At 47.8% G+C, this 22,171-nt stretch overlaps 1 long non-coding RNA gene across 1 annotated transcript in view; it reads left to right on the top strand.

Moving 5' to 3' along the window:
* Positions 1 to 1,156: 1,156 nt before the first annotated feature.
* Positions 1,157 to 22,171, top strand: part of LOC115462418 — a 49,924-nt gene continuing 28,909 nt past the window's right edge. Inside the window, exon 1 of the long non-coding RNA XR_003940839.1 lies at positions 1,157 to 1,318. This is a non-coding gene — a long non-coding RNA (uncharacterized LOC115462418). The remainder of the gene's footprint in view (positions 1,319 to 22,171) is intronic.

Raw genomic sequence — 22,171 nt, forward strand, 5'->3', positions numbered from 1 at the left:
ACCGAGGTGGCGGTAAGGCCTCCTGCGCTATCCCAGCGGTAACTGGGCAGCATGTGGTACTGCCCAATTACCGCCGGGTAACCCCCTGCGGTAATATTTTTCTGGACTTTCTGGTAGTGGTGGAAATGCCATGTGCTAGGAGTGGAACTACCGCCGGAGGCTGCATTAGGCCTGTGGTAGTTCCGATTTGCCGCAGAGCACCCTTTAGTAAAAGGGCTCCATTAGCATTCTTGCGAAGGTGGAACTGTGATGTACATGGGTATTTTATAAAATAAGCTGGTACCTGAGTAGACTTGATGCACACATGTACATCAACTTTGGAGCATGTGTGATTGGGGATCTTATAAAGGCACTTTGGTGCCTACGTTGCCTTATAAAATAAGGGCGTCTTTTACTACGGCGCGCTCACGTTTTTAGCATGTGCTAAAATTGTGGGCACGCTAAATGTTAGACACAACCATAGGAATGCATTGGCGTCTCTAACGTTTAGAACGCCAACAATTTTTGCGCGCGCCAAAAACGTCAGCGTGCCTTAGTAAAGGACACCCTAAGTTTAATATAGGCACCTTTTTACTACTTAAAGATAGGTGTCCTTTTGTAAAATTACCCTCCACATGCTGAATTCTCATGGGGGACTTGCTGTCCAACCATAAATAAAGTGTAACGGTGTGATATTTCTAACGTATTCAATTCCATTTTAAAACCTACATGTTTATGAGTTTCTTTTCTACTGCCATTTATAACCTCAGATTCGAATGAATATTTTTATTCCAAAATCTTAGAACGCTTTCCCCTTCTTTAGTGACACACTAAATAAAAACGGTTTTATGTGTAGCGAAGAGGGGAAAGAGCCCTTAACAACTTCTGTTACCTTTTCATGTTTAAAAAAAAAAAATAATATACACAGCAAAATGCGTCTCTACTGCTGCTGTGAGTACTCAGGGGATTTATTCTTACATTCAAAATAAAGAGTCAATACAAGGATGAACTGACATCAAAAATCCATATAAAAGCTTTGTGAAAGGCAGTTCTGCCAGATAGAAGGGTCTCTTTCAAAAGCAGCTTCTGCTGAGATTCAATTTTATTCATTTAAATTGTACTGAGAACTCTTTCGCTTTTTTTTTTTGGACAAACCTGACCTGCTTTAGATCATTAAAACACATCATCCAAGGAAAAGATTGCCTTTTCATCCAGCCCCATGGGAGATGTTGCAAATCTCAGGAGTGCACTGTGAAACTGATACACCAGATGACACACAAATGGAATGACATCATTTTCAGCAGAAGATTAAATACTTCCCAGGGACTCACAAAAATAGGTTTTGCATCAAATAATTATGAGAGCTCACTGGTCAAATTCACTTGACTTTACTTCAGGTTTTCAAGCCGTCATCTTTTTCCATGTTTATATAACAGTATTGAATTCATATTTGGTGGGGAAAAATTAATTTTTAAGATGGCTTATTCATTATGGAGAGTTCCCATTCCCTTGACAGGTCTGAGTGTATTACCTAGTAATTAGAGAACAGAGCTACAACACCTAGGGGTCTTTTACAAAGCTGCGCTAGTGTTTTTAGCTCACGGTAAAAATTAGCTGGTAGTAAATGCTGAGATGCCCTGGAAGGGAGCAGAGGGAAAGAGAGAAGAGAGGAGATGGTGCCCATTAAAGGGAAAGGAGGGTAGGGGAAGGGATGAAAGAAGAAAAGAGAAGGTGCCCATGGAGGGAGTGGAGGGAAGAGAGGAGATGGTGTCTATGGAGAGAAGGGAGGGCAGGGGAAGATAGAAGAGTAGATGGTGCCAATGGAGAGGAAGGGGGGGAAGAGATGAGATATAAGCATAGATGATGTCTATGGAGGGGAAGAGAGGAGATGGTGCCCTTGGAGGAGAGAGGAAGAGAGGAGAGAGGAGATGGTGCCCCTGGAAGGGAGGAGAGAGGAGTACAAGGGAAGGGAAGAAAGAAGAGAGGACACGGTGCCCATGGAAGGGGGGGAGGGAAAGAGAAGAAAGATGGGAGGAGATGGTGCCCATGGAGGGGAAGGGAAGACAGAAGGGAGTAGATGGTACTTTTGGATGAAGGGGTAGAGAAAGAAAGAGAAGAGATGGAAACTAGACAGATTTGAGAAGGAAGAAAGAAGAATGTTGAATCTTAAAGGTGGATATAGGATAGCAAGTGAAGAAGAAAGGAGGCGAGAAAAGAAACAGTGATTAGACAGAAGGCCCTGGAAATAAATTTCAGAACACAGAGAGGCATATTTTCAAAGCACTTAGCCTTCCAAAGTTCCATAGGTTTCTATGGAACTTTGGAAGGCTAAGTGCTTTGAAAATATGCCTCAGAGGGAAGCAGAACCAGAGACAGAGAAGATTAGAAAAAGGATATCACCAGACAACAAAGATAAGAAAAATGATTTTATTTTCAGGTTAGTAATTGAAATATATCAGTTTTGAGAATGTACATCTGCTATCTATATTTTGCATTCTGCAGGATGAAATTTGAGTGGGACGGTTTATGTGATTAATCGTGTGATTAAAAGTTTTAATCAATATGCAGCCCTAAAAGATAGGAAACAAGACTGTTTTCAGGTGCATTGGTGAAAGGAGGAAGGTTAGAAGTGGAATTGTAAGAGTGAAAGATGCTATGAACCCAGGCCTCCCAGGTCTCAGCCCAATGCACTAACCATTAGGCTACTCCTCCTTCTGATAACGCTGTACTGTTCATGGAAGAAATTGTTTATGAACAACTTGAAAAACTGAAAGTTGACAAAATCAGGAGATACAGGATATTGAAAGAACTCAGAGAGATTCTGATGGGTCTTCTTAAAGATTTTCTTAATAAAGTTTTGGAAATTACAGAGGTTCCACAAGACTGATGTGTTCCCTGTTCAGAAAAATGATGACATAGAGGAAATGGGAAATTACGATGGTTGGAAAAATAATGGAGGTGCTGTTGAAGGAAAGGATAGTGAATATCTTAGAATCCAAAGTGTTGCAAGAACCAAAGCAATATGTCTTTGCCTGAAAAGAAGCACATAAGAATTTATTACAATAAGCAGAATTTCAAAGAAACAAAGAAATTGTAGTATTATATAAGATGTGGAGGGGCATAATCAAACAGGGTGCCCAAGTTTTCCTGAGGACATTCTCGCAGGACGTCCCGGCGAAGGGGCGGGGAAACCCATATTATCGAAACAAGATGGGTGTCCATCTTTCGTTTTGATAATACGGTCGGGGACGCCCAAATCTCAACATTTAGTGTATCACCCCCTCACTGCTGGTTGAAATGTGTGGTAAATGCTGGATTCTGTTTGCTTTTGTGTGTAGTCGTGCCTCTGAACCCAGCTCCCAGAAGTGGAAGGAGAACAAATATACTAACCACGTCCCGTGCTCTCAAAGAACACGGGAGGAAAATAATCTAATAGTATGGATTTCACCTGAATTTATAAATAACCCAGTAAACTCCTTACAATCTGAATGAGTTAAATATTTAATATTAGGTAAATAGTTTTCTTTTTTAACAAATCAATATCAACATATCACATTTACATTTCTACGCAAATACCTAACACAACTCAATATACTTTGCAAACATTTCATTTTTCTCAACTCACATTTACTTTAATTTGTTTGCCTCCCACAGGACCAAACACAACCCAGGATATCTATCAGTTAAGTATTATTCTTCAGTTTTATTTCCCCTATAAGGTCTCACTGCATGAGTCACTTCAAATCTTGTGTTCAACTTTGGTACTCTCTTTAGCACCCCTATAAAGAATTTGATTCTTTATTTAACCTTTTGTCTTACAGGTACCTCTTTTCAGGGACCATCACCTCATTCCTTCCGGTAAGTATTCTTTCCTTTGCTGTCTCTTTTCTTTGTTGGTTATTTATTTTTGTTTATTCACTTTGTGTCAACATATACTTGCTTTTCCCCCCGCTTTGCGGAGTTCCACTTTTGCGTTGCACATCAATCAGGCAACTTATCTTTCTTGCGTCGGGGCCCTTTTCTTGCTGGTTCAAGGGTTTCACCAGTTCTTCTTCTTTCATAAGTACATAAGTACATAAGTACATAAGTAGTGCCATACTGGGAAAAACCAAAGGTCCATCTAGCCCAGCATCCTGTCACCAACAGTGGCCAATCCAGGTCAAGGGCACCTGGCACGCTCCCCAAACGTAAAAACATTCCAGACAAGTTATACCTAAAAATGCGGAATTTTTCCAAGTCCATTTAATAGCGGTCTATGGACTTGTCCTTTAGGAATCTATCTAACCCCTTTTTAATCTCCGTCAAGCTAACCGCCCGTACCACGTTCTCCGGCAACGAATTCCAGAGTCTAATTACACGTTGGGTGAAGAAAAATTTTCTCCGATTCGTTTTAAATTTACCACACTGTAGCTTCAACTCATGCCCTCTAGTCCTAGTATTTTTGGATAGCGTGAACAGTCGCTTCACATCCACCCGATCCATTCCACTCATTATTTTATACACTTCTATCATATCTCCCCTCAGCCGTCTCTTCTCCAAGCTGAAAAGCCCTAGCCTTCTCAGCCTCTCTTCATAGGAAAGTCGTCCCATCCCCACTATCATTTTCGTCGCCCTTCGCTGTACCTTTTCCAATTCTACTATATCTTTTTTGAGATACGGAGACCAGTACTGAACACAATACTCCAGGTGCGGTCGCACCATGGAGCGATACAACGGCATTATAACATCCGCACACCTGGACTCCATACCCTTCCTAATAACACCCAACATTCTATTCGCTTTCCTAGCCGCAGCAGCACACTGAGCAGAAGGTTTCAGCGTATCATCGACGACGACACCCAGATCCCTTTCTTGATCCGTAACTCCTAACGCGGAACCTTGCAAGACGTAGCTATAATTCGGGTTCCTCTTACCCACATGCATCACTTTGCACTTGTCAACATTGAACTTCATCTGCCACTTGCACGCCCATTCTCCCAGTCTCTCAAGGTCCTCCTGTAATCGTTCACATTCCTCCTGCGACTTGACGACCCTGAATAATTTTGTGTCATCGGCGAATTTAATTACCTCACTAGTTATTCCCATCTCTAGGTCATTTATAAATACATTAAAAAGCAACGGACCCAGCACAGACCCCTGCGGGACCCCACTAACTACCCTCCTCCACTGAGAATACTGGCCACGCAATCCTACTCTCTGCTTCCTATCTTTCAACCAGTTCTTAATCCATAATAATACCCTACCTCCGATTCCATGACTCTGCAATTTCTTCAGGAGTCTTTCGTGCGGCACTTTGTCAAACGCCTTCTGAAAATCCAGATATACAATATCAACCGGCTCCCCATTGTCCACATGTTTGCTTACCCCCTCAAAAAAATGCATTAGATTGGTGAGGCAAGACTTCCCTTCACTAAATCCGTGCTGACTTTGTCTCATCAGTCCATGTTTTTGTATATGCTCTGCAATTTTAATTGTTAATAATAGCCTCCACCATCTTGCCCGGCACCGACGTCAGACTCACCGGTCTATAATTTCCCGGATCTCCTCTGGAACCCTTCTTAAAAATCGGAGTAACATTGGCTACCCTCCAGTCTTCCGGTACTACACTCGATTTTAGGGACAGATTGCATATTTCTAACAGTAGCTCCGCAAGTTCATTTTTTAGTTCTATTAATACTCTGGGATGAATACCATCAGGTCCCGGTGATTTACTACTCTTCAGCTTGCTGAACTGACCCATTACATCCTCCAAGGTTACAGAGAATTTGTTTAGTTTCTCTGACTCCCCCGCTTCAAATATTCTTTCCGGCACCGGTGTCCCCCCCAAATCCTCCTCGGTGAAGACCGAAGCAAAGAATTCATTTAATTTCTCCGCTACGGCTTTGTCCTCCTTGATCGCCCCTTTAACACCATTTTCGTCCAGCGGCCCAACTGACTCTTTGGCCGGTTTCCTGCTTTTAATGTATCTAAAAAAATTTTTACTATGTATTTTTGCTTCCAACGCTAATTTCTTCTCAAAGTCCTTTTTTGCCCTCCTTATCTCCGCTTTGCATTTGGCTTGGCATTCCTTATGATCTATCCTGTTACTTTCAGTTGGTTCTCTTCTCCACTTTCTGAAGGATTGTTTTTTGGCTCTAATGATTTCCTTTATCTTACTGTTTAGCCACGCCGGCTGACGTTTAGTCTTTTTTCCCTTTTTTCTAATACGTGGAATATATTTGTCCTGAACCTCCAGGATGGTGTTTTTAAACAGCATCCACGCCTGATGCAAGTTTTTTACTCTGCGAGCTGCTCCTTTCAGTCTTTTTTTCACCATTTTTCTCATTTTGTCGTATCACCTTTTCTATAGTTAAACGCTAGCGTACTTGATTTCCTAGTTTCACTTCCTTCAATGCCAATATCAATGTTAAAGCTTTTCTTCTCCCTCAACCTCTCTAATAATCAACCAAAATAGGAGGCAAGACCCTGACTACCTACCACTTTCCAGTCCTAGATGTAACACTAAAGAGAATTATTTTTGACTGGGCCAGATAACTAATTACAAATAAAATTAATCAGTTGTTTTCTATTCTTTTCAACCTATTACTTACTGAGTGTTCCCTATTCCAAAAGCTAGAGAGAGAGCGTCTGCATTGCACCTGTTGCTCAAGCAGTCAGAATCAGCCTCTCTCTCACCATCCAACCTCCAGCTACTGATCCCAGCTACTATGCATACCCCAGAATCATCCACCACTCTTCTCACTTCTCACCTCAAGCACCTTTTTTTTTCCTCTCGACTCTTCTCTCACAGTCACCTCCCTTAATCACATACATCCCAAATCACCTCTCAATCAATCCTCACTCATTTATTTTTCTCTCAAACACTTCCAGAAATCCTTACACCTCTTTTTCACACTTTCCTACCCAGAGCACTCAGACACACAACCTGCCTCCTGCAGCGCTGTAACCTCTCTCTTCCAACTGCCCACTCCCAACTGACCAGCCAGCCGTTTCCCAGACAACGGAGTCTCAGCTCTCAGCAAATTCTAAGGACTGAGCTGCTGGCCACAATGGAATTCTGAGACAACTTGGTTAATTTTATTTATTTTATTAACCCCTCGGGTTACATTAGGTCGACCTTAGAGATGGTCGTCTTTAGAGATGGTTGTCTCCGGTTTTCGGCGATAATGGAAACCAAGGACGCCCATCTCAGAAACAACCAAATCCAAGCCATTTGGTCATGGGAGGAGCCAGCATTCATAGTGCACTGGTCCCCCTGAGATGCAGGACACCAACCGGACACCCTACGGGGCACTGCAGTGGACTTCAGAAATTGTTCCCAGGTGCATAGCTCCCTTACCTTGTGTGCTGAGCCCCCCAAAACCCACTCCCCACTCCCCACAACTGCACAACACTACCATAGCTCTAAGGGGTGAAGGGGGCACCTACATGTGGGTACAGTGGGTTTCTGGTGGGTTTTGAAGGGCTCACATTTACCACCACAAGTGTAACAGGTAGAGGGGGATGGGCCTGGGTTCGCCTGCCTGAAGTGCACTGCATCCACTAAAACTGATCCAGGGACCAGCATACTGCTCTCAGGGGTACAAATTATATGTCATACCGGGGTACAAATTATATCGTAGTGATAGGGTGAATCGGATTGGTGGAGGGGTAGCATTGTATATTAACGAGAGCCTTGAATCAAATAGATTGAAAATTCTGCAGGAAGCAAAACACTCCTTGGAATCACTGTGGATTGAAATTCCATGTGCAAAGGGGAAAAGGATAGTGATAGGAGTGTACTACCGTCCGCCTGGCCAGGACGAACAGACGGATGCGGAAATGTTAAAGGAAATCAGGGACGCAAACAAACTGGGCAACACAATAATAATGGGGGATTTCAATTACCCGCATATAGACTGGGGTAATGTAACATCTGTACACGCAAGGGACATAAGATTTCTTGATGAAATCAAGGACAGCTTCATGGAACAGCTAGTTCAGGAGCCGACAAGAGAAGGAAAAATACTAGACTTAGTCCTTAGTGGTGCTCATGATCTAGTGCAGGGGGTAACGATACGAGGGCCGCTTGATAACAGTGATCATAATATGATCGGTTTTGATATTGGCATTGAAGGAAGTGAAACTAGGAAATCAAGTACGCTAGCGTTTAACTATAGAAAGGGTGATTACGACAAAATGAGAAAAATGGTGAAAAAAAGACTGAAAGGAGCAGCTCGCAGAGTAAAAAACTTGCATCAGGCGTGGATGCTGTTTAAAAACACCATCCTGGAGGTTCAGGACAAATATATTCCACGTATTAGAAAAAAGGGAAAAAAGACTAAACGTCAGCCGGCGTGGCTAAACAGTAAGATAAAGGAAATCATTAGAGCCAAAAACAATCCTTCAGAAAGTGGAGAAGAGAACCAACTGAAAGTAACAGGATAGATCATAAGGAATGCCAAGCCAAATGCAAAGCGGAGATAAGGAGGGCAAAAAAGGACTTTGAGAAGAAATTAGCGTTGGAAGCAAAAATACATAGTAAAAACTTTTTTAGATACATTAAAAGCAGGAAACCGGCCAAAGAGTCGGTTGGGCCGCTGGACGAAAATGGTGTTAAAGGGGCGATCAAGGAGGACAAAGCCGTAGCGGAGAAATTAAATGAATTCTTTGCTTCGGTCTTCACCGAGGAGGATTTGGGGGGGACACCGGTGCCGGAAAGAATATTTGAAGCGGGGGAGTCGGAGAAACTAAACAAATTCTCTGTAACCTTGGAGGATGTAATGGGTCAGTTCAGCAAGCTGAAGAGTAGTAAATCACCGGGACCTGAACTTGCGGAGCTACTGTTAGAAATATGCAATCTGTCCCTAAAATCGAGTGTAATACCGGAAGACTGGAGGGTAGCCAATGTTACTCCGATTTTTAAGAAAGGTTCCAGAGGAGATCCGGGAAATTATAGACCGGTGAGTCTGACGTCGGTGCCGGGCAAGATGGTGGAGGCTATTATTAAGAATAAAATTGCAGAGCATATACAAAAACATGGACTGATGAGACAAAGTCAGCACGGATTTAGTGAAGGGAAGTCTTGCCTCACCAATCTAATGCATTTTTTTGAGGGGGTAAGCAAACATGTGGACAATGGGGAGCCGGTTGATATTGTATATCTGGATTTTCAGAAGGCGTTTGACAAAGTGCCGCATGAAAGACTCCTGAAGAAATTGCAGAGTCATGGAATCGGAGGTAGGGTATTATTATGGATTAAGAACTGGTTGAAAGATAGGAAGCAGAGAGTAGGATTGCGTGGCCAGTATTCTCAGTGGAGGAGGGTAGTTAGTGGGGTCCCGCAGGGGTCTGTGCTGGGTCCGTTGCTTTTTAATGTATTTATAAATGACCTAGAGATGGGAATAACTAGTGAGGTAATTAAATTCGCCGATGACACAAAATTATTCAGGGTCGTCAAGTCGCAGGAGGAATGTGAACGATTACAGGAGGACCTTGCGAGACTGGGAGAATGGGCGTGCAAGTGGCAGATGAAGTTCAATGTTGACAAGTGCAAAGTGATGCATGTGGGTAAGAGGAACCCGAATTATAGCTACGTCTTGCAAGGTTCCGCGTTAGGAGTTACGGATCAAGAAAGGGATCTGGGTGTCGTCGTCGATGATACGCTGAAACCTTCTGCTCAGTGTGCTGCTGCGGCTAGGAAAGCGAATAGAATGTTGGGTGTTATTAAGAAGGGTATGGAGTCCAGGTGTGCGGATGTTATAATGCCGTTGTATCGCTCCATGGTGCGACCGCACCTGGAGTATTGTGTTCAGTACTGGTCTCCGTATCTCAAAAAAGATATAGTAGAATTGGAAAAGGTACAGCGAAGGGCGACGAAAATGATAGTGGGGATGGGACGACTTTCCTATGAAGAGAGGCTGAGAAGGCTAGGGCTTTTCAGCTTGGAGAAGAGACGGCTGAGGGGAGATATGATAGAAGTGTATAAAATAATGAGTGGAATGGATCGGGTGGATGTGAAGCGACTGTTCACGCTATCCAAAAATACTAGGACTAGAGGGCATGAGTTGAAGCTACAGTGTGGTAAATTTAAAACGAATCGGAGAAAATTTTTCTTCACCCAACGTGTAATTAGACTCTGGAATTCATTGCCGGAGAACGTGGTACGGGCGGTTAGCTTGACGGAGTTTAAAAAGGGGTTAGATAGATTCCTAAAGGACAAGTCCATAGACCGCTATTAAATGGACTGGAAAAATTCCTCATTTTTAGGTATAACTTGTCTGGAATGTTTTTACGTTTGGGGAGCGTGCCAGGTGCCCTTGACCTGGATTGGCCACTGTCGGTGACAGGATGCTGGGCTAGATGGACCTTTGGTCTTTCCCAGTATGGCACTACTTATGTACTTATGTACTTATGGGTATGACATTTGAGGCTGGCATAGAGGCTGGCAAAAAATATTTTTAAAGTTTTTTTTTAGGGTGGGTAGTGACCACTGGGGGAATAAGGAGAGGTCATCCCCGATTCCCTCTGGTGGTCATCTGGTCAGTTCAGATACCTTTTTGAGTCTTAGTCACAAGAAAAAACGGACCAAGTAAAGTCGTCCAAGTGCTCATCAGGGACGCCCTTCTTTTTTCTATTATCGGCCAAGAACGCCCATGTGTTAAGCACGCCCCAGTACCACCTTCGCTATGCTTCCGACATGCCCCCGTGAACTTTGGTTGTCCCTACAATGGAAAGCAGTTGAGGACACCCAAAATCGGCTTTCGATTATGCCGATTTGGGTGACCCTGGGAGAAGGACGCCCATCTTGCGATTTGTGTCGAAAGATGGGCGCCCTTCTCTTTCGACAATAAGCCTGATAGTATTAAAACTAAAAGCCTGGGAATACAATGACACCGGCAGCACAAAGTCATATATTGAATCCCTGATGGCAATGTTTTGGACACCAATAGGAAGGACACTATAAGAGGAAAGGAGTAGGGTGGAAATGGGGAAGGGGAGGGTGGGGCTTGAGGAGGGAAGATAGGATACCTATGATATGATACTACCTACCAAGTTGATTACTAGAATATAAATGTGCTAGATATAGGTAAGGGGGGGGGGGGGGAAGAAAAACTAAAAATGTTCACATATTAGCATATGGAAAGTTGTGGGAAATGGTTGTACCTAGAGACAAATGTTAACTGTATTATTCTCACATGATGTTTGATAATAAAACATGATTTAAACATAAAACTAAAAGCCTGAAGACCTATGTCCTCTACACGTAGAATAAACAAAAACAACATGGTGACTATAATTTTTCCCCGATAGTCCTTATAAAGCAATGATATAGAGTGCACCTTCAATCAACAGCCAACAGAATGATGAAGATGTTAAAAAGAAGGGGAGACAAAATGGAGCCCTGAGGGACTCCACAGGAAAGAGGAAGACTGTGAGAAGTACCAGAGACTGTAAGAACTGAAAATGAGTGATCATACAGAAAAAATGAGAATCGGTTAAGCACTGTACCAGAAAGACTAATAGAGCCAAGACAAGAAAGCAATAATATATGATCACCCAAGTTGAAAGTTGCCAAAAGATTTAAGGAGACCACGAAGAGGACAATGTCAACTTTGTCGAGAGTTGAGTTGAGGTCACTCAAGAAAGATGTAATCACTATTTATAAACTGTGATGTCTGCAAATGTCCACTTGATGTGGATGAAGTACCCTATTTTGTTCGACAAATGAAAGAAGTTAGGTGTAAATGATTTTCTCAGTGAGTTTTTGAAAATAAAACCTTTCCTGGGAGACCACAGATATTCAGGCTTTTAGGATATTGTTCATACAATGCTTGATATACCACCTATCATGGGGACACAAAAGTCGGTTTATATACTAGTACAAAAAGGGAAGGTCATTAACTGATAGGACAGGAAGAAGAGGAGAAACATACATGACAGAAACAGAACAGGCTGCGAACCAACCCAATCCAGGCCAAACCCAACTTTAAAAATTCAGCTCACAGCCTGTGCCCCAAATGCCTTCTGAAATAGGAAGGTTTTCAAATTAGACCTAAATTTTAGGTAGGAGGTCTCAGAACATAAGGCCATTGGAATGCATTCCATAAAGTAGGGGCAACATAAAAAAAAGCAGATTGCCTAGTAGATTCTAATTTTGATGAACATACTGGAGAAATAGACAAACAAGATTTGTATGCTGAATGAAGGGGAAAGGTAGGAACTTAAGGAGTGAGTAAGGTGGATAAATATAAGGGAGTGGATGAACAATGGATCTTGTGGGCCAGAATTAGAATTTGCTAAGAGGGGTGTGACATGTTCAAAGAAACTGACATGAGAAACAATGCAGATAGCAGTGCTCTGGACAGACTGAAGGCATTTGGTAAGATACTTCGGAAGGCCTGCATAAATTGCTTTACAATAATCAAGGCACGCAACTACCAATGCACAGAGGAAAGACATGAAGCTGGGGCATCAAAGTACTTTAATAAGGAGCAAAACTGGTGAAGAGTGAAAAAAGACCTAACAGCTGATGCAATATGCACCTCAAAGTTTAATTGTTGGCCCAGGTGTACCCAGGGCTTTTTTTGAGGGGGTAATTGGGGGTACTGAGTACCGGCACCTTTTTCACTGTCTGCTAAACTTGACCCATGGTTCTCGTATTTTAATGAAAGAGCTCAGGTTCTACATACAAATTCTGCCTTGTCATAGATTCTACGACTGGTTGCAGGGGTCCTGTCTATTGTAGGGTGGGTCCCTCAATGATCACTCCACCCCTGAAGGGTGGCCTGGCATTTGAGTACTGGCACCTTTTTTGCTAGACAAAATGCACTGGGTGTACCCCAAGATATCTGAGTGAAGTCACCTGCACAATTGGTGTACCTATATCAAAGGTGAGACAGAAGGGCAAGTAGATTGATGGATGAACCAGCAGGAGTTGGTTTTGGTAGGATTAAGAACTGATTGTCCATAAGCTACTACAAAACATCATCTAAACAGGATCAACTTGCTCAAGGTTACAGAAGGATAGGAGCAGGATATAATCTGCATAATTGTAAATGGCAATATTATAAGCTTGAATCAGAGAGAAAAGTGGACTTAAAAAGATGTTTAAAAGGATGAGAGCCAGAACACTACTACTACTACTACTTGACATTTCTAAAGCGCTACTAGGGTTACGCAGCACTGTACAATTTAACATAGAAAAACAGTCCCTGCTCAAAGGAGCTTACAATCTAAAGGACAAATGTACAGTCAGTCAAATAGGGGCAGTCTAGATTTCCTGAAAGGTATAAAGGTTAGGTGCCGAAAGCAACATTGAAGAGGTGGGCTTTGAGCAAGAATTTGAAGATGGGTAGGGAGGGGGCTTGGCGTAAGGGCTCAGGAAGTTTATTCCAAGCATAGGGTGAGGCGAGGCAGAATGAGCGGAGCCTGGAGTTGGCGGTGGTGGAGAAGGGTACTGAGAGGAGGGATTTGTCCTGCGAGCGGAGGTTACGGGCGGGAACGTAAGGGGAAATGAGGGTAGAGAGGTAATGAGGGGCTGCAGACTGAGTGCATTTGTAGGTAAGAAGAAGAAGCTTGAACTGTATGCGGTATCTGTTTGGAAGCCAGTGAAGTGACCTGAGAAGAGGGGTGATATGAGTATATCGGTTCAGGCGGAATATAAAACGTGCAGCAGAGTTCTGAACAGATTGAAGGGCGGATAGATGGCCAAGTGGGAGGCCAGTAAGGAGTAGGTTGCAGTAGTCAAGGCAAGAGGTAATGAGAGCGTGGACGAGAGTACAGGTGGTGTGCTCAGAGAGGAAAGGGCGAATTTTGCTGATGTTAAAGAGAAAGACGCGACAGGTCTTGGCTATCTGCTGGATATGCGCAGAGAAGGAGAGGGAGGAGTCGAAGATGACTCCGAGGTTGCGGGCAGATGAAACAGGGAGGATGAGGGTGCCATCAACTGAGATAGAGAGCGGAGGAAGAGGAGAAGTGGGTTTTGGTGGTAAGACGATAAGCTCGGTCTTGGCCATGTTCAGTTTCAGGTGGTGGTTGGACATCCATGCAGCAATGTCGGATAAGCAGGCCGATACCTTGGCCTGGGTCTCCGCGGTGATGTCTGGTGTGGAGAGATATAGCTGGGTGTCATCAGCATAAAGATGATACTGGAAACCATGAGATGAGATCAGTGAGCCCAGGGAGGAGGTGTAGATTGAAAAAAGAAGGGGTCCAAGGACAGATCCCTGGGGAACTCCAACAGAGAGCGGGATGGGGGTGGAGAAAGATCCATGAGAGTGTACTCTGAAGGTGCAGTGGGAGAGATAGGAGGAGAACCAGGAGAGGACAGAACCCTGGAACCCAAATGAGGACAGTGTGGCAAGAAGTAAATCATGATTGACAGTATCAAAAGCAGCGGATAGATCAAGGAGGATGAGGATGGAGTAGTGGCCTCTGGATTTGGCAAGGAACAGGTCATTACAGACTTTAGAGAGTGCCGTTTCTGTCAAGTGTAGAGGGCGAAAACCGGATTGAAGCGGATCGAGGATGGCATGAGAGGAGAGAAAATCAAGGCAGCGGCTGTGAACAGCACGCTCAAGTATTTTGGAGAGGATGGGTAGAAGGGAGATGGGGCGGTAGTTGGAGGGACTGGTAGGGTCAAGTGATGTTTTTTTGAGGAGAGGTGTGACTATGGTGTGCTTGAAGGTGTCAGGGACAGTTGCAGTGGAGAGAGAGAGGTTGAGGATATGACAGATGGAGGGGGTGACAGTATGAGAGATGGTGTTAAGTAAGTTGGTGGGGATGGGATCAGAGGAACAAGTGGTGCATTTCGAGGAGGAAAGAAGGCGGGTGGTTTCTTCCTCGGTGATATCAGGAAAGGAGGAGAAAGAGGCCTGGGTTGGTTGGTTGAGGGAGAGGGTTGAAGGGTGAAGAGGAAGAGGTGCCTTGGTAGTGAACTCAAGGTTGATCTTTTGCACCTTGTCGCAGAAGTAGTCAGCCAGTGATTGAGGTGAGAGTGAGGGGGGGGGGGGGAGCGGAGGGCACTTTGAGGAGGGAGTTAAGGGTGGCGAAGAGACAACGAGGGTTGGCGCGGTCAATTGGGTGTAATAGTCCTGTTTGGCAAGGAATAGGGAGGACTGGAAGGAGGATAGCATGAATTTGTAATGAAGGAAATCTGAATGGGTACGAGATTTCCTCCACAGGCGTTCAGCAGATCGAGCGCAGGAGCGAAGGTAACGGAGGACTCCACTGGAGAGGCTGAAGGTTGATGAGACAGAAGAGAAGTGTTAACAGTATATGCTCTTTCTGATAAGAGTGGAATCACTGCAGAACTGTGCCAGGGATCCCAATGTCAGAGAGCCTGTTGAGGAGAAAGATATGGTCCACAAGATCAATGGCAGAATTGAGATCTAAAGAGATTGAAAAACAGCCAAACACAAACTCAAAGGGTCGTGTGAAAAAGGAATGCACAGCAATAGCTAACCATGAAGCGGGTGAAACGATTTGGGCCCCGTTGAACAAATGAAAGATAACAGTTTGAATGTGGGGTTACCAAGCCAACTTTGAGCCACCCCTTCCCGTGCACTCCGCTCCATGGATAAATCCTTCTTATCTGTTCCCTTCTCCACTACTGCCAACTCCAGACTTCGTGCCTTCTGTCTCCCTGCACCCTATGCCTGGAATAAACTTCCTGAGCCCCTACGTCTTGCCCCATCCTTGGCCACCTTTAAATCTAGACTGAAAGCCCACCTCTTTAACATTGCTTTTGACTCGTAACCACTTGTAACCACTCGCCTCCACCTACCCTCCTCTCTTCCTTCCTGTTCACATTAATTGATTTGATTTGCTTACTTTATTTATTTATTTATTTATTTTTTTGTCTATTAGATTGTAAGCTCTTTGAGCAGGGACTGTCTTTCTTCTATGTTTGTGCAGCACTGCGTATGCCTTGTAGCGCTATAGAAATGCTAAATAGTAGTAGTAGTAGTAGTAGAAAGCTAAGTTTATTTATGTTTTGCCATGGCTTGGGAAGCTTTTATCTTTTGATAATGCTTTTTTTGAATTATTAGTTCTATTGTGAACAGTTGTCACATCCTTCGCTCCCTCCGACTGCTTCTCTGCGGGAAGCAAGGGCCGGGAGGAAGGACCCGCAGCCAGAGAGGACTTACCCGACGGTTACCCGGATGGACGCCTGTCTCGTGTGCAGTCGGGGCCGAGCCAGTGTCCCTTGCGGCGATGGCTGGCCTTTCTGAGGCCGCGGCTGAGAGCCAGGACCCGTCGCAGCGGTGGCCGCCCTGTCCGGGGCCGGGCCCGTGGGCCGGCGATCGCGGCTTCCGGGCTCTCAGTCGCCGGCTGCGGAGTCCGCGCTTGCACCAGCAGGGAAGATGGTGCCGAGACGCGATGGCTGGCGTCTTCTCCACGTTCGGGCGCGGGAACCTGAAGCTCCGCCTCAGAGGAACCAGATTGGGATGCCGGTACTGTAGCCCCGCCTGGGAATGCCGGACGGAACCAACCAGAGGGATTTCTTCAGTAGCCGAGTTCCGATTGGCCGCCCATGTCGGCTGGGGCTGGGCGGTTGAATGTTGACAGTATTTAAGGAGCGGGGCTGGAAAAGGACGTTGCTTCAGGTTCTGTTTCCCGAGACCAGTCGTTGTGTGTTCCTGTTCTCAGTGCGTTGCCTTGCTCTCCTGGTTTGACCTTTGGACTGTTACTGGACTACTCTGATAGCTGCCTGCCCTGACTTGTTGCCTGTTTTTGGACGACTCTGTTAGCCGCCTGTCCTGACCTGTGGCCTGTTTTTGGACGACTCGGATAGCCGCCTGCCCTGACCTGTTGCCTGTTTCTGGACTACTCTGATTTCCACCTGCCCTCCCCGCTCCCGGTTCTGGTGCTGGGTCAGTCCGTCAACCCCGCGGTTCCGGAAGTCCTGTTGGCCGCCTACAGCTGGGGGCTCAACCCCCGGTGAACGGTGGTTGCCGCGGGTGAAGACTTGGGGTTGCACGGCTGTCCTCTGAGGTCCTTCGGGGCCTTGTGGGACCTAAGGGCTCACCCTCTTCCCAGACAAGACAGGAACCTGAAGCCATGAGCTCGCCAACGCAACCCGATCTACGAGACCTGGCTAAGATTCTCCAGCAGCAGAAGGAGCAGTTGAACGCCCTGTCGGGGGCCCTGCAGAATGTCTGCTCCCAGTTAACCATGGTCCAGGCGCAGAACCAGGCCGCTGCGGCGAACCAGGCCGCTGCAGCGGCTCCCCGTCAGGGAGGGTCCTTCCCGGGACCTCGGTTCCCTGAGCCTACCCGGTTTGATGGTGTCACTGGAAGCTGCCGAGGGTCCTCAACCAGTGCAACTTGTACTTTAAAATGCAACCAGAGGCTTTTGCCTCAGACCAGGTAAAGGTGGCCTATGTTATTTTTTTGCTAACTGGACGAGCACTAGCCTGGGCGTCTCCGCTATGTGAACAACAAGATCCACTTTTGGACAACTATGCGGAGTTCCAGCGCCAGTTCCGCATGGTGTTTGATCTTCCAGGAAGGCTGTCTTCCGCCGCTTCCAAGCTGCTGCAGATTCAGCAGGGCGAAGGGACCGTGGCAGACTATGCGATCCGGTTTCGGACTCTGGTGACAGAATTGCGCTGGAATCAGGAGTCCCTATCCGCTATCTTCCTGGAGGGGCTTCAGGATCGGATCAAGGACGAGCTGGCCGGTCGGGAGGTTCCGGGGCAGCTGGACGCCTTGATCTCGCTCTGTGTTCGGGTGGATACCCGATTCCAGGAAAGGGCTAGAACCCGTGCCGACCGGCGGAGGGGGGTCCGGAGGCGGGCCCCGGCCTAGTCGGGTACTCTCCCCCCGACGGGGCTCCAGGGGGCCGAGAGAGGTCTCCGAGGAGCCTATGGTCATTGGCCGTCAACGGTTAACCCTGTCTGAGAGGTCTCAATGCCTCCGGGGCGGCCTTTGCCTGTATTGCGGCGAGGCCGGTCACTTTGTCAGCACTTGTCCCGCACGGCCAGGAAACGCTGTTCCCAAGGCGCCATAAGGGGAGGGGTCTTGGGGCACTAATCCGCTATCAGACAATTTGATTACTCTCCCGGTGACCCTGCGGTGGCAGGAGACGGTGGTTCACACCCGAGCCTTGTTGGATTCCGGGGCAGGGGGAAATTTTATTAGTCAGGAGCTCCTGCGGCAGATGGGATGGCCTATACTGCCCTATCGGCCCGCCTTGCAAGTGACGTTCATCCAGGGAACGGTGTTACCCCAGCCAATCACTGAGGTGACCCCATTCCTGGGGCTCCAGGTGGGGGAAGACCACCGAGAGGAGGATCAATTTCTGATCCTGTCCCGTACCATTCATCCCGTGGTGCTGGGCCTGCCCTGGTTACGGCGTCACACCCCTGTAGTAGATTGGACTCTAGGAAAGATTCAAGCCTGGGGTGGCGCCTGCGCCGAGACCTGTTTAAGGGGTCAGGAGTCCTGCTGCTCCGCTGTGGTGGCCACTCCTAGAACCGTGCCAGTCTGTCAAGTTGCTCTGTTAGAAGAGTACCGGGACTTCGCAGATGTGTTCAATCCCCTGGAAGCGGACGTGCTACCCCCACATCGGTCCTTTGCGCTATTAATTTGATGACCGGCAAAATGCCACCGCGGGGCCGGCTCTATACGTTATCCCGAGAGGAATCGAAGGTCATGCAAGCCTACATCCGGGAGAATCTCCAGAAGGGGTTCATTCGCTCCTCCATGTGTCCTGCCGGGGCAGGATTCTTTTTTGTGACCAAGAAGGACGGCTCCCTGAGGCCCTGTATCGACTACCGGGGTCTAAATGCCATCACCGTAAAGGACCGATATCCTCTGCCCCTTATCCCGGAGTTGTTTGATCGGCTGCAGGGGGCCCAGATCTTTACCAAGTTGGACCTCCATGGGGCCTACAACTTGGTCCGTATCCGGCAGGGGGACAAATGGAAAATCGCGTTCAACACGCACGAGGGGCACTTTGAATACCGGGTGATGCCCTTCGGCCTGTGCAACGCTCCAGCGGTGTTCCAAAGGTTCATGAACTTCGCCCTTGAAGACCTGCTTTATTCCACTTCAATTGTATACCTGGACGACATCCTGATTTTCTCTAAAGATCCCCAGGAGCATGTGGCCCACGTTCGGACCGTCCTCCAGTGCTTGCGGCAGTACCACTTGTTTGCCAAACTTAGCAAATGCTCTTTTCACCAGCAGACTTTGCCTTTTCTAGGGCATATTCTCCTACCTGGGGGTCTGTGGATGGATCCAGACAAACTCCGCGCTATCCGGGAGTGGCCCCAACCCCAAGGCCTGAAGGCGCTGCAACATTTCTTGGGGTTTGCTAATTACTACCGTCAATTTATTCCCCATTATTCTCAATTGACGGCTCCGTTGACAGCGCTCACTAAGAAGCATGCGGATATCAAGAACTGGCCGGCCGAGGCGCACACGGCGTTTGGTCAGTTGAAGAAAGCGTTTGAATCCGCTCCCATCCTTCAGGCCCCAGATCTGGACAAACCTTTTGTGGTAGAGGTGGACGCCTCTGCTTTGGGCGCCGGGGCTGTCCTCTCTCAAGTTAACGCCAAGGGCTGGCGCCAACCCTGTTTCTTCTTCTCCTCCCGGAAGTTTTCCCCAGCGGAGCGCAACTATACCGTAGGGGATAGAGAACTGCTAGCCTTGAAGTTAGCTCTGCAAGAGTGGAGACATCTGCTGGAAGGGGCAGAGCATCGATTTACAGTGATTACGGATCACAAGAATCTTTTGTATCTGCAGGAGGCACAAAGCTTGAATCCGCGGCAGGCCCGCTGGTCATTGTTCTTCGCCAGGTTCCGGTTTCAACTAGTGTTTCGGTCGGCTGCACAAAATACCCCTGCGGACTCCCTCTCCAGAGCCTTCGAAGTTCCAGAGGACCTCGAGGAACCTCATCCTATGTTGGATCCGGCCTGCCTCTGTGCGGCCCCGGGAGGGGTCACCCCAACGCGGGAATTCGTGCCTCCGCAGAACCGGGAAAAGGTAATGCACTGGAGACACTCGTCTGTATTGGCCGGACACTTCGGGTTTCAAAAAACCCTGCGTCTGATTACTCGACAGTACCGATGGCCTCGTATCAAGTAATCCTTCAGTTTGTCACGACCTGTCCCACCTGTGCCCGGCCCAAGTCTGTTGTAGGGCGCCCCTGGGGGAATCTGCAGCCCTTGCCCATTCCTGCAGCCCCCTGGGAAGAATTGTCTATGGACTTCATTACGGATCGTCCCCGCTCCCAGGGGCACACAGTGATTTGGGTGGTGGTGGACCGGTTCTCCCGCATGGCGCACTTTGTTACCCTGCCAGGTCTTCCGTCGGCAGCACTGTTAGCCCAGCATTTCATCCAGCACATCTTCCGGCTCCATGGGCTACCAGTCAGGATCATCAGCGACCGGGGAGCCCAATTCACTTCGCGATTCCGGAGAGCCCTGTGTTCCGCCCTGGGGGTCGTCACCCATTTCTCCTCTGCCTACCATCCCCAGACCAACGGGATGGTCGAGCGGATTAACCAGACGCTAAAGGGATTCTTGCGGGCTTTTGTCAACAGGCGGCAAGACAACTGGGCATCTCTTCTCCCTTGGGCTGAGTTCGCCTATAACCACAGTGAACACTCTGCTTCCAGGCAATCTCCATTCTTCATTGTATACGGACAACATCCGCGGCGTCCTCCGCCCATTCTCTCTGACTCATCTACGCCCCTGGTTACTCAAACCCTCGCTGACCTGCGGAAAGTCTGGAACATGGTCCAAGAACAACTACAGAAAGCAGCCGCCAGGTATAAGTTGTTCGCAGACCGGCACCGGCGCCCCACTCCGGTCCTTCAGCTGGGGCAAAAGGTATGGCTGAGTACTAAATACCTGAGGCTCCGGGTGCCCTCCCGGAGGCTGGGGCCGCAGTTTATCGGGCCATTCAGGATCCAGTCTCGGATCGGAGCTGTGACATACCGCCTGCGGTTACCTAGAACTCTACGAATACATAATGCTTTCCATGTTTCGCTGCTGAAGGTCTTTCAGGGGTCTAAGTGGCATCCACAGGGTAAAGAGTCAGTTGTTCCAGAGGCTGACCCCGATCCTGAGTATGAAGTTGAAGAAATCTTAGACTCCAAGAGGTGCTGGGGAAAGCTGCTCTACCTGTTATCATGGAAGCATTTCGGTCCCGAGGACAACTCTTGGGAGCCGGCCACCAATGTACATGCCCCAGAGTTGGTACGGGCCTTCCATGATCGCTATCCTCAGAAACCAGGACCCAGAAGGAAGGGGGCATCCGGGGAGGATACTGTCACATCCTTCGCTCAATCCGGCTGCTCCTCTGCGGGAAGCAAGGGCCGAGAGGAAGGACCCGCAGCCAGAGAGGACTTACCAGACGGTTCCCCGGATAGACGCCTGTCTCGTGTGCAGTCGGGGCCGAGCCAGTGTCCTTTGCGGTGATGGCCGGCCTTTCTGAGGCCGCGGCTGAGAGCCAGGACCCGTCGCAGCGGTGGCCGCCCTGTCCGGGGATCGCGGCTTCCGGGCTCTCAGTCGCCGGCTACGGAGTCCGCGCTTGCACCAGCAGGGAAGATGGCGCCGAGACGCGATGGCTGGCGTCTTCTCCACGTTCGGGCGCGGGAACCCGAAGCTCCGCCTCAGAGGAACCAGATTGGGATGCCGGTACTGTAGCCCCGCCTGGGATGCCGGACGGAACCAACCAGAGGGATTTCTTCAGTAGCCGAGTTCCGATTGGCCGCCCATGTCGGCTGGGGCTGGGCGGTTGAATGTTGACAGTATTTAAGGAGTGGGGCTGGAACAGGACGTTGCTTCAGGTTCTGTTTCCCGAGACCAGTCGTCGTGTGTTCCTGTTCTCAGTGCGTTGCCTTGCTCTCCTGGTTTGACCTTTGGACTGTTACTGGACTACTCTGATAGCTGCCTGCCCTGACTTGTTGCCTGTTTTTGGACGACTCTGTTAGCTGCCTGCCCTGACCTGTGGCCTGTTTTTGGATGACTCGGATAGCCGCCTGCCCTGACCTGTTGCCTGTTTCTGGACTACTCTGATTTCCACCTGCCCTCCCTGCTCCCGGTTCTGGTGCTGGGTCAGTCCGTCAACCCCGCGGTTCCGGAAGTCCTGTTGGCCGCCTACAGCTGGGGGCTCAAACCCCGGTGAACGGCGGTCGCCGCAGGTGAAGACTTGGGGTTGCACGGCTGTCCTCTGAGGTCCTTCGGGGCCTTGTGGGA

The sequence above is a fragment of the Microcaecilia unicolor genome, chromosome 2 (assembly GCF_901765095.1).
Source record: "Microcaecilia unicolor chromosome 2, aMicUni1.1, whole genome shotgun sequence".
In the NCBI taxonomy this organism is placed as follows: Eukaryota; Metazoa; Chordata; class Amphibia; order Gymnophiona; family Siphonopidae; genus Microcaecilia; species Microcaecilia unicolor.